The sequence below is a fragment of the Mus caroli genome, chromosome 14 (assembly GCF_900094665.2).
Source record: "Mus caroli chromosome 14, CAROLI_EIJ_v1.1, whole genome shotgun sequence".
Lineage (NCBI taxonomy): Eukaryota > Metazoa > Chordata > Mammalia > Rodentia > Muridae > Mus > Mus caroli.
In genome coordinates, this window is record NC_034583.1 from 112429649 (window position 1) to 112441845 (window position 12197).

Consider the following 12197-nt stretch of genomic DNA (forward strand, 5'->3'; position numbering starts at 1 on the left):
ATGCTATAGGTATCAAAATTTCATATATAATATAGAATATCTACCTAAAAAATATTTGATAAAGAATTCATCAATTGAAAATTATAAATACACACTGTGACTCATTGCAAAGACACTTTAAAGTGTACGTCACAAACACAGGGCAGGAAATACAAAAGTCACATAAATAATAAGAATATTAATTACTTCATGAAGGAAATTTAATAAGGAAGTTATGATTATTTTAATTTAACAACCCCTTTTCTGAAACTAACCTAAGAAATTATCTGGATTAATGATTAAAAATATCTTAATATGCAAAGGTGCTATTTGGATGGTAAGTTATAACAATGAGATTCTGGGAATGACATCTAAACTTGTATAAGAAGCTAATACAATTACAAAGAATTCAATGATCTAATTCAGGTCAATATTAAATATTTCCATGGTGGCAAGGACTCTTCAAGCTGTCCCATAGTGTTGCTGTTAGCTGCAAATGATGTGTTCTGTAGTTTCACACATTGAATAAGTAACCAGAAGGTTTTAGAAAAGAGGCAATAACAGGAAAGTCGATTTTACTCTACTCTCTCTTGGATCCGTGTGGCTCAGGTGGAAGCCATGTGCCAAGTATGAGGGAAGCACTATGAACAACTATCTGTTGGTGAACTGAGACTTCTTGCCTGCAGCCAGCAAGGAAACTTCCAACACCTTTGTGAGAGACCTGTCTTGGAAGCAGATGCTCAATTTTTCTAGTTGACCACAGCCCCAGACATTTTGACAGTATAAGAGGAGACACTGAAACACACCCAAGCAAGCTTATTCCAGTTCCCAAATGAGAGAAATTGTTCAAGACAGTAAAGGTTTCTTTGATAGCAAGTTCCCAGCATGTAGATAATTTATTATATGGTATCAAATTACAAATCATGAATCTTTATGGTAACAGAAAATGTTTCCACTATAATAATAGAAGTATATATGGTAAAAATCCAGCAAAATAGAAAAGGAATTAAAGAGATGTTCAGACCACATCATTTAGTGTAGCCATAATGTCTGTCTTTGTGTAGCAATGAGAAATTTCCCTCTTTATATGTTTGAGATAGTTCACAAACTTAAAAAAATGCATCTTTGGAATAGGTAAACACAGGAAAGAAAGCAAACATACAATAGCATTTAACATATTTTAATTTCTAGTCCTTCTTTCGCCTGGAATCCCTGCAGTTTCCATGTTCAGTTCATTTTTGTTTTCAGTCCTAATTTGCATTCTTCTTTTTTAACTTCCCTTTGAAGAAGCCATTGACATTTCTTAATATTTGATGCTTGAACCAAATGGCATGAAAGTTGAGGCAATTGAGTTGTGAGTTATTGTGCCAGAGAGATTATTATGCAGAATTTAGTGGCTTGCTCTGTCCCAGGTTTAATAAACAGATAGCAAGGGGTAAGGTTGTGAGAGGAGATGATTGGCTGGGGATTAGTACCCCCATGCTTCCTTACTGAAGACAGTTCAGAGTGATCCAGACCAGAGATGTTTCCTGATGTTGCAGTTTCTGGTCCACCCCTGTTAGTTAGAATAGGCTCACTCTAGAGTTGGCATTGTTCTAAACTGGGCCTTCCCCCAGTTCACTCCAAGTTTAATTCTTTTCTGTGACCTTGGTGATGAAAAGCTATGGCTCAGGGGAATCAACATTTTCCTGTAGCCACATCCAGATGCTGAGGTATTCCCAAGGCCTCCCAACCATAAGAGATGCTTCACAGCTCTGGCGGTAGGCATTTGAATATGCCTTGTTCCATGTCTGGATTCACCTGGGTTTCCTGTCTCCCCAGAAGACACACACACCCATCCAAAAGGTGGGGGGAACCATCTTCAATGTTCTTAAACAATTTCTTTAGAAATCACATTCTCACTTGTACATTCTTCTCACTGTCTATGAGCTGTCTACACATACAGTTACCTCAGACTCTTACTCCATTATTATTTAGGAAAGGTCTTTCTAAGGACCTGAGAGTTGTATCTTTAAAATGTAAATAACCACCAAGGACCTCAGGCTCCCAACCTAGTATGAGGATGGGGATTAACCTAGGAATCCTGTTTCAAGCGGTAAAATGACTTGTCCTGGAGATAGGCTTTGGTGTTTTTCTCTCTGGATACAGACAACCAGCCCATCTTGAAAGTCACCAGGTAAGATTTATATGAACTATATTCATCAAATATCACTGTTGAATCCTTTTAAAACTTGCCTATTTCTATCACTGGACTATGTACGTGGTGTTGTGCCTACTAGGTCACCTGAATTCCGACCATGGCTTAGGCTCAATACTTCTTCAGGAATAAAACTGTTTTTGTTTTTTGTCTCTACCACCTTTACGGAAAGGTTGGAAGCTTAGCAGATTTAATTATTTCTCTAGCACCATCCAGATGAAGGGTATTGAAGCACAGTGATGTTATTGTTATCCTATTAGATTACAATTTGTTAACAGTTCAGAGAATTCCAGGAATGTATCAGACATAGTATAGTTGGGACTCAGATGCAATATTGTTCAAAGTAGAGTTTACAACTGAATCCAGCAGGTACAGTTATTATCTACATAGGTGAAAACACTGTGGTTCAGGTGAGGCCTGGGTTCAGAAACAGATACAACTCTTTACTTATTCTGGATCAATCACTAGCCCATAGAGTTTACTATACATTTACTTGCTATGGCTATAATATTATTAGTTCAACAAAGCACAGCTACCACTTTCCCCATTTAAATCTCTACCAAAAAATTAGATGAATGACCAATATTAAAAATAGATATATGGAAATAAATTCTCTTGGCATTTTTAGGAGTAAATTTGGTGAGATAATAGTCTTTTCGTTTCTGTTGATGGCTGAAAATGTAATATTTTTCTATCAATGCAACTCAATTCTTGGGGTCTATTATGTTAGAATATATGCTCTAATTCTTCAGGAGTAGTCTAAGGTCAAGCATGGTCACATCACCTGGCACCTGGTCCATTGTGAGCTACATAAGACATTTTCCATCTCCTATGGGGAGTAATGGTTTGTTTGTAGAGGTGGGAGAACCTGGGTTTTTGATCTGCCAGTATAGCCATCACCTCAGCTCCTGCTGAGTTTTGGTTCCTAGTGATGTCTTCTGTGTGGTTTCTCAGAGCTGCTGAGGCAAAAATGCATACACTTGGTGCCTTCCCTGTGGACATTTATTCTATCACCATTCTAGAGGCCAGAGGTCTAAAGGGTAGCCTGCAGCAGGAGTATATGTCTTCCAGTGCTTCTAGGAAAGGATCCTTCCTTTCCTCTTGTAGCTTCTGGTACCCACAGGCCATCACTTGTTTTTTTCTTAGAGCATCAACTTCCAATTCTATCTCATAAGGGCCCCTCTTTCTCCTCTTATCCTTTTCAGTTTCTCTCCAACGTAATAATTTATAATAGAATTATTGTTATTAATTATTCTTATTTACTGAATTTGAGATCCACTCAAATAATTCAGGAGGATTTTATCCAACATTTTTAATTTAATTATATCTGCAAGTCCCCCTTTTCCAAAAATTTGAGGGCTTTGTTTTTGTTTTTTTTTGTTCATGGTAGGTACTTCAAATATTTCAAACCAGCTTATCAGAGCATGAACTAATCAGTAGGAGGTGTAGTTTGACAGGAACTGATCACAGGGCACGCTGACTCTCAACCCACAGGTCAGTTTAGAATTCTGCCATTCTTGGGGAATCAAGGGAGACTTGCTCTTTGAGGGTGTCTTAGAACTTGTCTCTATTTTTACTTCCTAGGTATGATTCTAACACTGCCCAGCTGTAGATGGTCCATGTGTGGACCCTTAACAATTCTCTCCTTCTTAAGTTTAGGCAAAATGTGCAGCACGTCTTGGTTATCCTAAACATGCTGATGGATAACAACACTGTTACTGGTTTTTCAAGACAACACTCCTCTTCTTTCCTTTGTCTCAAAGAATGTCCTTTTACCCCTGAAATAATTCATGCTGAAGTCTAGGGAAACTGGAACAGAAGTGCACTGTGTGGCTACATAAGGCTGAAGACTGATGCCAGAGACAAAAAGTTACCTGCATAGAATCATAAGTGTAGTGCTGTACTAGCTGAAAATGTTGGTTTCTGAAAGTCCATAGGGATAGATGGGCAAAGGACATCTTAGTTGAGTCAATGATGAGGGACTCAAGGATGTGCTCAAAGGTGCTGAAAGACCAAGGTGACTTTGACAGGAAAGGAATGTGACAAAGCCATTCCAGGAGTCTGAGGAGCACATCCTAGTTCTGGAGGAGCTTCCTCCAGGATATTTCCTTACAAGGATGCTAAGGAGAAGGGAGTAGAGTCTGGGTTGGGGCTAGCAATTCCACCTGTGGCACAGGCTGAGGTCAGGGAATGCAGAGGGAGGTAATCACTACCATGAAGTGATAATCATAGTTTCTTCTATATTCAAATTTTTCTTTCAAATGTGTGGGGGATGTTGTGGTTACTTATTTTTATGTTTAATACATCTGATGCAGATGGTTCTTGGCTGAGAGTATGAATGAATTTTTGACAAAAGGAATTTAGATCGCAAATGTTATCTTCCTTGAAAAATAAACATATTTCATATATTCTTGTTAGAGTAAAAAGTTACTCTCAGAACAGAAGAGCCAAGTTATAGTGGGGGTGTGCATTCTTTTTCCTTACAGACAGACCCAAGGACTTACAGACTGTGGATAAAAGGAGGCAAGTCTGACTGACAAGACTTGGCAGTAGAAAACCCCAAACATACAAGATTGAGAGCAATGTTGGGAGAGATTGTTAGCAACAAAGTCAAGACTAGTGAAAGAAAGTCAAAGTTTGCTTTAAGTTATCATGAAGCTTAATTTCATTCATCAAAGATTTGTGAACATTTAGGTGTCAGTTCCATTAGCATAACACTGTTGTCAAAGGGGAAAAAAACCTAAAGAACAGCAGAAAGGAAGTCTAGTGTCATGTGAAGCCTAGGCTTCTTCTAGGGCTCAGTTTTGTTTCTATGTGGGCTTTTGTTCCTGGTGTAGAGGTCCTGGTCACTCAGGATGAGAAATGAGGAAAGTCTGGACTGGGAATGGTCTTTTTGGAACAGAGATTGAAAGTTCAGGAAACCAAGATGAGCCCGCAGCTGATTGCAAAGAAGTGAGAATTGCTTTATGTTTCTTTTCTCAGAGTCTAATAAGGTGACAGTAACCACTGGGATGAAGAAATTGAAGTGAGGAGAAGCTGGCACCTTGCTTTCCATCATGTTTAATTTACCTTGTCAACAATACATCATCTTCCTTATAAGCCTGGGGTGGAAATGGAAGGAGGGAGCAGGCTGACCTGGGTGTCAGCCACTTACCAACACAAGGAATTAGAAGTCATGGGAATACATGACAGGTCCTAATTCTAAAAGCAAGTGCATTGCTAGATTCTTGAGTATTCTGTTTGCTTTATCCCTTCAGAAAGCTGAGATAATGTTCCTTAACAACCAGGGTCCATCACATCCACACCTCTGCTATGCCTTCCTTTCAATGTCCCCTTACTAAACTTGATAAGCATACTGTGTTAAATGTTTTCCATAGATGTTAGAGGTGGGACATAGGACTGTATGAAACTGCTCATTGATAAAATAATATTTCTTTTTTTTTTAATGGAGACTCACTACCTGGAGCCACAAGACCTTCTTTTTGTACAGAAAATATTTCATATTTCCAAGTCTAAATTATCCAATCAACTTTGTTTTGTTACTTAGAGTCATAAAATACTTCAGTTTAGAACATGGTTTATAATTTTACATCATTTAAAAAAATTAAGCCATAATAGCAGGGATACTAAGGTTCATCATGTAATATTATTTTGTTTTCTGTTGGGTTGTATCTAAAATATACATGCATTTTCATCAGAATGCTGCTTGCTTACTGGGTCCTTTAAAATCAAGAAATTCACATATGTACAAGTTTTCATTGATTGGCTGCTTGCATCTCTAAACATGTCTACAGTGTTTGACTGTAGCAACATACACCATAGTGTCTAGGCTGCCGTGGAACAGTTAACTGGCTTAACATATATACACCTTTATTTTATGCCCACTACAAACATAGCACAAATCTGAAACGTTTATGAAAAAGGAAACAATAACATGATTTTTAAGTGGTTTTTTTTAAAGATTTTTGTATGTGTTTGGTGTTCTGCCTATGTCTTTGTACATATACCCATGCATCCAGTGAAAAGGGACTCCAGAAAAGGGCATTAGATCTCCTAGAACTAGAATTATAGATATTTGTGAGCCATCATGTGGGTGCAGGAAGCTAAACCTGGGTTTTCTACAAGAGCAGTTACTGCTTCTAACCACAGATCCATCATTTCTCTATTCTTGCATATCCAATTCTTTATCTCCTTAAGTTACCATGCTCATTCCCAAGACATGTTTTTTCTGACTACAGCTTTAGTGTAGACAATGGTGCAAATCATGTCTTGAAGTCTGGAAAGTCTGATTTTCTGGAAGTGGAGCCTAGGAGTTAGATTGCTGATAAGCACAAAGCAATTCTGGCTTCCTCCTCACCCTTCTGAGAGAGGCCTTTTCTAGGCTTTTCTCCTGCTAGTAGCTCCCCTCCCCCATGCTTAAGGACATGTTTATCCAAAGCTGTGGCTCTATGGGCCCCTCTGTTTTCCTTTAAACTGACCAATCCTAAATTAAAGGGAAGAGAGCCCTGATGTAGTACTCCTTAAGACTTAAAACCTCAGTCCTTCAGTAGAAGGCCTTCCATTTTCCCAAATTCTCCTCTGCTTTCTCTATTTGTGCCTTGGAGTGAGTGAGCGTGTGAGTGTCAACACACACACACACACACACACACACACACACACACACACGCACACACACACACATGCACACACACTTTAGTGTGTTGTGTATATGAGTATGCATATGCAAATGTGTTCTCTTAGTTAAATGGCTGGTTCTATCTGCTCTGTCTTACACATAGGCATGTGCATAGATGTGTACATGTGTGTGTGTGTGTGTATGTGTGTATATATGTGTTCTCATCCCTATTTAAAACCTTTCTTCACTGACTGTTTGCTAAGACCTGTTTAACTTGAGATATTTTCTGCTTTTCAGTTACTTAACTGGCAAAATAAACCTGATCAAGCCCCCTAGATATTAACTCCACATACTGGTGGAGTTTTAAGCTTCCTGCTTTGTAGATACTTAAAGTGATTTTCTGGGTTTAGCTCTGTCCAAGTGTGTCTCTTGGTTGTCTGTTCTATCCCTCAGGAATCTTTGTTTTTTTCTTCACCTCTTTGTTCTACTTCTTAGAGTCCAGACGTGCTCTAGGCTAGACATTTTCTATGGAATTACCTGAGCCAATGATTTGTTAGCATTTGCTGTATTTGTACATTTACTTTGTAAATTCATAAAATTAATACGTTTCAAACATTTCTGGCAGATAGACTGGCTTTTCTTCCATGTGCACACACTAAATTTCAAGCGAATTACAAGGAATTCCTTACACCAGTGTTTATACCTCAGATTCACTTTTCAGGCAGCATGATACAGATGCCAAAGTTTATAGTTTCTTTTTAAAAGAGGCCAGATACATCACTGGGATTGACGTGGAGGAGATGTCTGTCACAGTAGCAACATGCCCGACTTTCTTTAAGTCTACCTGTACCACTCACTCTATGACCCATTCTAACCACATTTCCATAGTCTCTTTTAATTTTTTCTATTTCTTTTTACTGCTTCCATATAATGTAAAGGTGGCCCTTTGACTGAAATTTCACCATTAATCTCTTAATTCTTTACCTATGGTGACTGTTTGTTGGCACTACTTATCATTTTGTGTATATAACAGAAGCACAGCAGGAAACAGACAAGCACCTCACACCTTGTGTCTGATCTCTCTCCCTTTAGCATTTTAACCACTCTATCCTAAGCTTTCTGGCCATTTGTAGTACAAAACAATTTCACTTTTTATATAGGTCAAAAAACAGTCAACTGTAATCAGAGCAGCATAAAGTGGGACACATTCAACATAGACACACTTTTAAATCATTTAATTTACACTTTCAAATGCACATCTCGGTTAGCAAAACATGACTATTCACAGCAAGCTGCTGCCATGAAGGCAAAATCAAGAAATTGCTGTGTTAATTTCAGCACTTCAAAGGTAAAGAAAAGACCATCCACAATAAAGGCTTAATTATGTTTTCTCTCCTTTCAGTATTCACACCACAGGGCTTTCTTTAGAGACAATAATAAAGGAGAAAAGAAAAAAAATTAAAGGGGGTGGTAAAAGAAAGTCTTTTCAACTGTTTAAATCTTCCATGGTCCTTATTCCCAAGTCACCAGCAAAAAAATGGGTGAAAAGATAAATTCAACAAGCATATGACAAATCATTTTGGACAGAAATATTGAACACATACCTGGCAGAAGAGAGCATTCAAAGGAACAATAGATAATAGAGATGAATATGCTTTGGCTGTATACTGGAGCTTGATTGTCATTGTGAGCAGATAAATTGATGTTCCCAGGAGCATGCAATGTCCATACCTGCTGCTATTCCAGAACTAGCTGCAGCCAAATTTTATTTTATTTTTCTCTACCTTGCACATGCCTGTCCCTGAGAAAGCTGGGTCAGAAAATCTCTAGGTTGGTGGCACCAGTAATCAGCATGGACTAAATGACTAATTACTCATTAGACTTTGTACATTTTTGGTCAACTTTCCTTCAAAATTGAGTTAAGTTGCTTTTTGTAATATTTACTAGAGGAAACAAATCTTTAACAAAGATGCACTTTTTAACATAAGCTCAAGCCCACAGACAGGTCTGTAAAACACAGAGTTTATCTTATAACACTCTTTATATATTACAGATCTGTGAAACACAGAATTTATCTTATAACACTCTTTATATATTACACAGGACCATCACCCCTATGCACGTGTTGCCATGTTGATCTAAAACCTATCTCTGAAAATTACTAATGAATTATTAACCATCACTAGTTTTTGAATGGCTACATTTAAAACATAAGGTTGACGTGGAAGAACCAGGAAGCACAGGTTTTCCATGTGGGTATTGACCATATAGCAAGGAACTGGGTAGCATGTCTTTACACCAGTCTTTGAGTGCCAGGTCTTAAATGTTTGTTGGTGTGTTTGTGTTCACTAGTGTCAGTTTCTGAGTAGTTGGAAGAACTAACTAGTTTTGGTTAACATAGTTTCCATTTGTTCCTTTTATACATAATTGTAGAGATTCAGTAAAACCATGCTAAGCAAGTCGGGGCCAGCACCAAAATAACTTGATACTTTAGTGACTGTCATTCCAGGAGTATTCAGATAATGAAAATAATGGCTGACCATGTCTTAAGTAAAGTCTCTGTAAGATGGAGGGAGTGACAGGACTAGCTAAAATTTGGACGTAATTATAAATGTTACTTTTGTTTATAGTTTAGCGACAGAGACTGTTTTCTTTCACTAAGCTAATTCTCTCATTAAGGCATTGTTTTACATTTAAAAGCTCAATTATTTAATCTTTTGCCATGTATTTAATAACCGGAGAAACCCAAAGAAATACGTTAATGCATTAAAATTCTCATACACATTTGTTGGAGTGAAAATGGCTTGAGTTTTATTTAACATTTATTACATATAGACTTTATGTTAAGATGGGCTAAAGATCTAAGAAAGAAAAGGAAACAATTAAATCATAAGAATATACACTAGAGTATCGTTATGATCTCAGGAACAAAACTTTTTAAGCATGAGTTAAAACTAAACATAGACTATATTTCAAAAATGATTATTTTTGCTGTATTAAAATGTGTCAAAAGAAATCATAGGCAAATTGAAAGAAAAATCAAAGAAAAGAGATTTGCAACAAATGTACTAGCTAAGGGGTTAAAATCCCAAACACGTGTCACTTTTACAAATGAAGATAGAAACGACAATCTAATACTTTTGTTGTTGTTTTTTGTTTGGTTTGGTTTTTTGTTTTGTTTTGTTTTGTTTTGTTTTGTTTTGTTTTGTTTTGTTTTGTTTTTTTGAGACAGGGTTTCTCTACATAGCCCTGGCTGTCCTGGAACTCACTTTGTAGACCAGGCTGGCCTCGAACTCAGAAATCCACCTGCCTCTGCCTCCCGAGTGCTGGGACTAAAGGCATGCTCTACCATGCCTGGCAACAATCTAATCCTTAAAAAACCATGTAAAGCAAATGTCTGGGTGAGGCACTAAGAAGATGGACAATGAGCATGCAGGGAATTTTCCCCTAACAGTAACCAAAATGGAAAAATGCAAGTTAAGGCAAAACAATACACCATTCACTTGTAAGAGTATCAAAACATGTTTTAAAAAGTATGCGCTATCAAGCATAAATGATTGTGCAAGAGCGCAGGAAATCTGAACTGCTGTTTTTCAGAGGGTAAATAATTGTGGTCTTCCTTTAGAGCAGGGGTCTACCACTTTTCTCGTGCTATAAATTCATGCTTTAACCATAAGGTACCCTCAAGGGTCTTATGACATAACCATGTAAAGATGCAGAAACCATTTGTGACCCATAGGCTGTGCACATCTGGATGGCAAACCATTTTTGGTACATGTCTTGGGAGATTCCTGGTTTAGAGCTACTGGGGCAAGATCTAAAGCTAGGCATAGATCCTCCAGAAAGTTTCATGTGAATGCACATAATGTGCTGATGCACTGTGGCGCTTAAACCTCAGTCTTTAGAAAACAAGTGCAGCTATCATCTGGGAAGAAGACTAATAAACCAATGGACTAGTATTGACTATATATTCTAATGATCTAGGAATCAGCCTTCTGTAGGTTAAGATAAAGAGAATATCAGCAATATATATAACTGCAGAGTAATGATGTGTCAGGAGAACACATGACCACATACAGCTTTGCTTTCAGTGTGGTATATGATAGTCAAGGATTCCTGTCAGTACAATTGGAACAGGACCCTATAAACTAAAATACATCAATACTAACCTTCTAACTTTACAGGACAAAACATTTAAGATGGTTAATTAAATTTAAAACAATTTATATTTGAATAGATGCATATTGGGGCGAATATGCATTTAGTTGATTTGAAGACTTTTTTTTATTTTTTTTTTCATTTCAACCATTCTAAAATAAGAAAGAGTCTTGCTTTCTATTGGTTAAAGAATCTTCTGGAATGCAAAGATTAAAAAAATCCAAAATAAATTCACATGGAACTTTGTGAACTGCTTGCATTAGGCATTATTATGATTGCCTTTGGGTATGACCCAGCATAACCATAAAGGAAGTTAACCAATACATTAAAAGTTTAGTCATTTCTAGTGACCATTAGAACTAATCTAGGTCTCTGAATTTCAGGTTCATGCTCTTGTCTACATCATATTTGCCATACTGCCTTTTGTTGACATAAAGACTTTTCAACTCTTGATTGCTTTATAGATTTCAAAAATTGTCAATAAAATAATAAAGGACTTCAGTGCTTAGTTTTTAACTTAAAATTTAAAAATTATAATGAAAAATGGCAATATGTGTTTCAGGCACACACATAAATCAGCAGAAGAAGGGATGAAATAAAATGTAGATTTTTCTTGTTTGTTTCCATACATTTCAAAGCTCATGAATCTTTGAATGTGCTAAAGCAGTAATAATTAATGCAATAAGTGGAACACTTTTTTAAAAGCTAAAAAAAGAAAAGAAAAGAAAAGAAAAGAAAAGAAAAGAAAAGAAAAAGAAAAAAGGAAAAAGAGATTCAAAAGAGAAATTCCATTTTAACAGGTTCAGGAAGCAGGTTTTAAAGAAGAAATATTACTGAATCTTGAAATTAAAAAAAAAATTAGGTTTCCCAAGAAGGCTCTGTGGATGTTTTAAATACTGTTAATCATCTTATAAGTGATCCCCGTGGAACTTTATTTAAAAATTACTTTCCTGGGCAATGTACCAGGCTGGATACAGTTTCTCCTGGCTTTTGCCCTTCATGACTCTGACTTACTCAAACCTATGTCTGAGTCTGATAATCTGCAATGAGGATAGCAAACAGTTGCATTATCTTAGTGAGAAAACAACTAGATTGGTCAATAGTTTTCAAGCTACTTTAGGGCCAGAATGATTTAAAAACATGATAGATGCTGTACTGGCTATTTTTGTGTCAACTTGACACAGCTGGAGTTATCACAGAGAAAGGAGCTTCAGTTGAGGAAATGCCTCCATGAGATCCAACTGTAAG

The 12197-nt window shown here is 37.0% G+C and overlaps 1 protein-coding gene across 9 annotated transcripts in view; it reads right to left on the reverse strand.

The window, feature by feature from the left end:
* Nalcn (sodium leak channel, non-selective) overlaps positions 1-12197 on the reverse strand; it is a 317664-nt gene that overhangs the window by 116434 nt on the left and 189033 nt on the right. The window lies entirely within an intron of this gene.